Raw genomic sequence first — 5973 nt, forward strand, 5'->3', positions numbered from 1 at the left:
TTAGGAAATTCTGTCTTTTTTAAAGACAAAAATTTTTGAGGCGAAATACCCAAAAAGAAGTTTGTAAAAAATGAATCCGCCTCAACAATATAGAAATTATCTACAAATATTTTTTGTTTTGAAATTCCCCTCAGCTTCGATTACAGGAGCGCAGTCCAATTTTCGACGTATTTTCTTCAATATTCTGTCCATCAAGTCTAAGAGGTCTGGACGCAGATGGCGACCATTTTCTAGTTAGGGCCCAGATACGAGCAAGAATTTCTTGGGAAAGGAATATGAGAGCAAAACCCATTCCAAGGTGGAAGACAGAAAATTTCAAATAAGGATAAACGAATACCAGACAGCACTGAACGAAAAAATAAAGACAGACTGGCTTGATCAAATATGTGAGCAGCAATCAAGAAATCAATTCAAGTTCAATATTTAATTTAAACTCGGATACTTCGGAGGTTTGTTCTTATGGACCTGCAACTTCAAATATCCCCAGAAAAGGAAGTCTAATGGAGTCAAATCAGAACTTGTCGGCGGCCAATTAACAGTTGCATTTGTAGTCCAATTAATTATTAGATATAAGTGTTGCATGGCGCATTTACAGAAATTAAGGAACTTGTAGAAATTAAGGATGCCCGATTAAATAGCCATTTAGATAACAACCCCCTATAAATGCCGCTACCCAGCAGACAGACTTTAGACTTAATTTTCATTCATAAGCAGATTGTTGCTGCCACTATATTATAAACACTCACTTTGTAAATTGTATTAATTAAAAATTGTTTTAAAAAGTTGATTTTAATACCAACTTATTTAATTTAGATTAAGGGTGTCTCGTAAGGACATGGTCAGAAGAGTAGGAACTTACGTTGGAAGCAAAGAAGACGATCTGACCTAACTTTTACCAAAAAAWATATCTGCCCCCTTGCTATTGATGGTGAAAGTTGTTCAAAATAATGATCTTTTTCGAAATATCGGGAGAATCAAATGAATAATGAATCTTGATGRGAATTTGTTCTTATGCATATGTTCTGATGACGCAACAGCGAGTTCGTCCGCTTTGGGCAAGTGAGGAMTTCTTCAGGGTCTTGGGACAAAAACTACCAGAACTTTTCAGTTGATACASTGAAACCTGAAAAATACCAGAAAATTTGGTAGTTGGAACCAACTGATTTTTTTCAGTTGATACACTGATGCGCTTTTGTAAAATTTTGTAGCGTTCTAGTTTCTGCGCAAAAACCGCGTCCAAACACAGTTCGGACGAAAACGCTTCTAAAAGACGACCGGCAGTTTGAAATTATAAAACGCTTGGCAATTAATTGAATTTGAAAAAAGTTTATTATAAAAAAATGTTTGATGTTTTAAATGCCTCCAGACCACTGCAGCGAGCGTCTTCTGAGAGCTACAAGCTAAGTAAAAGGAAATTTTAATTCCTCCATGTAGAAAACCTCCACACAAGTTTTTGACGGTGGGAAATCTGGTTAAGAATCTATTAAAAAAACTCGAAAACTTCATTGACACTTTGCCACCCTACATCCCGGAAAGCATTAACTTGCGGATAAGACAAATTTGCCTAAAGCGCATGTTTAGACCACCAGAAAAAATCCCCAATCTTTTAAACTACGAGTGTGATAATAATATTTGAGCGAAATTTGAATAAAGACGTTTAATGGACGGGCAGCTTATGAAACATTTTGAACAACTTTGATATCGGCGCCGCTGCCACAAGCCGCACCAACGACAATCCGTTTCATCCTTCTACTGTGGAGCATGGCTGGTAAGATGTTCAACCATGCGCATAAGCAAACTCCTCCCCCTTGGCACAGTGCGCGCACCTCCAGGGGAATGAAACACTATCCTATTCCCTGGGCCCCTCTCCCCCTAGTTGCCTCCCAATCAAGTTCAATGCGATAATCAGATAGTGATGTGCATGATTTTGTTCACTTTTAACCAATGCAGTCGGTACGTCCGATTCATATTTCCATCCTTTTCCCTTTTRGRATATGAGGAAGACGCAAACATGTTGAATGAGGACATGATAACAATAAACTATTCTGATTTGTTCCCTATTGGTTGGCTAATTCTTTGATAGTTTGTGCAGCAAAATTTRGGAATTTCCATTCACTAGTTTTTCTGAATTTTACTTACTTTCACATTCATTTAAACGCTTGGATAAATTCGTTTTTTAAATGACTGTATTTGTGTTATGTTTTTTTAATATTATAATTATGTTTTTTTATACCTAAAATATTTAATTCAACCTCTACCTGTTAGCATTTGGCCGCTGAATGGAACCCACCCCCAAAATTGCAAGTTCAATAGTGGGTCACACCTGGTTTGAATGGTAGGCATTTTCATTCTCTTTGAGGCTTTTGCCCCAAGCCATTTGGCAGTGACGTCATTATTTGAGGCGCCATTTTGAAATTTACCCATGTTCGCGATTGGTTCGCCAGATTTTGCTTCACATTTGCTCCCACTGATTTGAAAATATTTTATTCTGTTGAATCAGATCTCATTTGTTGATTTGAAGGACAGTCGTTAAACGCATCAAATTTCCTTAGCGCAAACAACTATGTTTCTCCCAAAATCGCGACTCTATAAAATTTATATGTAGGTAAATGCTCTGAAGAATTAAACATTGGAGAGCCGTTAAAGTAAAGGAAATCGAACCAGATATGACCGTAAAGAGAATCAAAAAAGCTTTTTCCACTGGAATTACCGCTCTGTCGGTTTCATTTAGCCACCCTGTATAGCTCTATTTCAAATTTCCCAAATTCAAGTATTCCTATGAAAACTTTCAAAAAATACACGTTTTTTATTGTTTAAATTTTCAATTGATTTCGTTTACAAACAGGAAGCAAACAGAGTGGTTTAGGTTTCATTAGGCTATTTTTTGCAACAAGAGAGTCGAACTTTCAACTTATTTGAATTAACTTAATAACTTATTAAAATACGAAATGCGCACATTATTTGGATTTTATACAAAGTTTTTCTTCTGAAACTTTAAAAATTAAACGAATGTTTGAACAAATTCACTGTCCAGGTTTTACGAACATTAGAAGACAGAATGTTACTCAATTCGAAATATTGATTTAAAACTAAGCAACTGTTTAAAAAAATAAAATTGCTTTTGATGCTTTATATTAAGTATTGAGAAAGTATGAAAGTAGAATTATGTATTTTTTTTCGTATGCATGCAAGGTTTGGAATTTTCTTTAAAAGATTTGCCATACGGTATAAAAAACGAACATTTACTGAAAAAATTACTTGGAGGACTTTCTAGGTTTCTTAGCTTTCATAGTGTCTTTCAATAGGGTTTTCATTCATAATTGGCATTGGCAATTGGCATTAGATGTGTAAAAAGCATGGAAAAGCAAAATTTGAGGCGCGTTTAAACCTCAATTTAATACGATCAGTGTTTAAAAATTATAGAACACTTTTGGTCAAGGTAACAAACGAAAGTTAAGAATATTTAAACACTTAAAAAACTGTGAATACTCAGCTACGCAAGTGATTTCAATGTTTTGGTATGAAAGAGAGTTTGCTTTCATAACAATCCACTTTAATATTTAAGTGTGCTTTATTTTGTAGCCGGAGCTAAAAAAGACCAAAATTTCAAAGAAAAATGACTCAAAGCTAATTTTAAATATGCCTATTTAAATTTTTGCAAATTTCAGCTGAAAATCACGTTGTTATCGACCACTTCTAAAGAAATTCACAAAAACACAGGGATTCGATTCTAAAATGAAAATTGATAATAAATAAAATATCAGCCAATCTTTACGAGTTTAAAATATTATTTATTTGCGCAAATTGCTGCAAATTATTGTTCTTGGTCATCATTTCTCTTCTACTTCGAAGAATCTGTTTGAGCATTATTTATTGGCATTTTTCTGCCAAAACAGCATGGATGACCGGGGTTAAATTATCTTCGGATCAAGCACGATGACGTTTTTTTCCTTGTAATTTCTCACCGACTCACTTTTCTTCTTCTAACTTTTCTTTTATTAGTTTGAGGGCAAGTTGACGAATTTTAACATTTTATACAAAATTATTTTTATTATAGACACACATGTCTTTATCGCAGTGTTCCGACGCAACTTTACTCAACTTATACTGTTTATTATACCTACAAACTTATCAAAAAAATTCGACTTGGGTGAAATTTTGGTGACTTTTCTTCAAACTGCTCTGCATATTTTCATTTGACACCAAAACTTGCCCATGAAGAAATACAAATTTGCGGTTTTTCAAAAAACATTTTGAAAAAATTGGCGAAATTCGATTTTATGTGCGTCAATAACCAAATTTCCCAGATTTTTAGAATGGAATCTCTTCTACACAAAAGGCTCAAAATCAATCTTCTCTCTCGGCTAGTTTTGGAGAAACATATCGAGAAACGCAGGAGAACAAAAGCGGTTGAATCAGAAACGCGACTTTGGCGCCAAACATTTTTTAAAAAATTCGCAAAAATCGATGTTATGTGCGTCAATAACCAAATTTACCAGGTTTATAGAATAGAATCTCTTCTACTCAAAGGACCCAAAATCAATCTTCTCTCTCGGCTAGTTTTGGAGAAACATATCGAGAAACGCAGGAGAACAAAAGCGGTTGAATCAAAAACGCGAGTTTGGCGCCAAACATTTTTAAAAAATTCCCAAAAATCGATTTTATGTGCGTCAATAACCAAGTTTCCCAGGTTTATAGAATAGAATCTCTTCTACTCAAAAGACCCAAAACCAATCTTCTCTATCGGCTAGTTTTGGAGAAACATATCGAGAAACGCAGGAGATCCAAACCGGTTGAAACAATAACGCAACTTTGGCGCCCAATATTTTTAAAAAATTCGCAAAAATCGATGTTATGTGCGTCAATAACCAAATTTCCCAGGTATAAACAAAAGAATCTCTTCTACACAAAAGGCCCAAAATCAATCGTCTCTGCCTGCTAGTTCTGGAGAAACATATCGAGAATCGCAGGAGAACAAAAGCAATTGGATCAATACCACGATTTTGGAGTCCAATATTTTCAAAAAATTCGCAACAATCGATTTTATGTGCGTCAATAACCAAATTTTTCAGGTTTATAGAATAGAATCTTTTCTACTCCAGAGACTCAAAACCAATCTTGTCTCTCGGCTAGTTTTGGCGGAACATATCGAGCAACGCAGGAGAACAGAAGCAATTGGATCAATACCACGACTTTGGCTCCGAATATTTTAAAAAAATTCGCAAAAATCGATTTTATGTGCGTCAATAACCAAATTTCCCAGGTTTTTAGAATGGCATCTCTTCTACACAAAATGCTCAAAATCAATCTTGCCTCTCGGCTAGTTTTGGAGGAACATCGAGAAACGCAGGGGAACAAAAGCAGTTGCATCAATAACGCGACTTTGACGCCAAATATTTTAGAAAATTCGGAAAAATCGATTCTATGTGCATAAAATATAAGAAACCTATATGAAGAACATCCACAATATCCCCCAAAAAGTCCACGTGTGGTCTGGAAGAATTAATATTGGAATCTTAGGTCCATTATCTTTGGGACAAAAATCTTGCTGTTCAACGATCCTGTTTCGATTTCCGCTCATAGGAATTAATATCTTGAGGCTTGCAAGTCATGCTGTTCAATAAGGCGCAAAATACAATTAAAACCTAATATACCGGGTGCTTTTTAATCCTTTCACACATTTTCATTCCCAGGTAAGTATTTCGCCTCTCGTCTTCATCATTCTATCATTCTAGTAGAGTCGCCTTTAATTTGATAGTTTGCTAAAAGTAGTTGTTTTTTCCTGGCTTTTGGTGTAGGTAAGTATCCATTTGTAGAACCATGCAATTGTGTTGTCTGGTAGGGTTCAGGCTTTTTCTACTGCTTTTGCGGTGGTTTTGTCGTGAACGATCAATGCTGTGTCGTCGGCGTATTGTAATATGTAGGTAGGCACATTTGTCCAGGGGCGGATCCAGCTTTAAAGTCAGGGGGGGG

General features: G+C 35.5%; 1 protein-coding gene across 4 annotated transcripts in view; it reads right to left on the bottom strand.

Moving 5' to 3' along the window:
- Positions 1-5973, bottom strand: part of LOC109537527 (D-2-hydroxyglutarate dehydrogenase, mitochondrial) — a 53637-nt gene that overhangs the window by 5940 nt on the left and 41724 nt on the right. The gene's annotated exons all lie outside the window — the stretch shown is intronic.

Source organism: Dendroctonus ponderosae, unplaced genomic scaffold (genome assembly GCF_020466585.1).
Source record: "Dendroctonus ponderosae isolate FM_Combo_2020 unplaced genomic scaffold, Dpon_F_20191213v2 Dpon_F_20191213_3, whole genome shotgun sequence".
In the NCBI taxonomy this organism is placed as follows: Eukaryota; Metazoa; Arthropoda; class Insecta; order Coleoptera; family Curculionidae; genus Dendroctonus; species Dendroctonus ponderosae.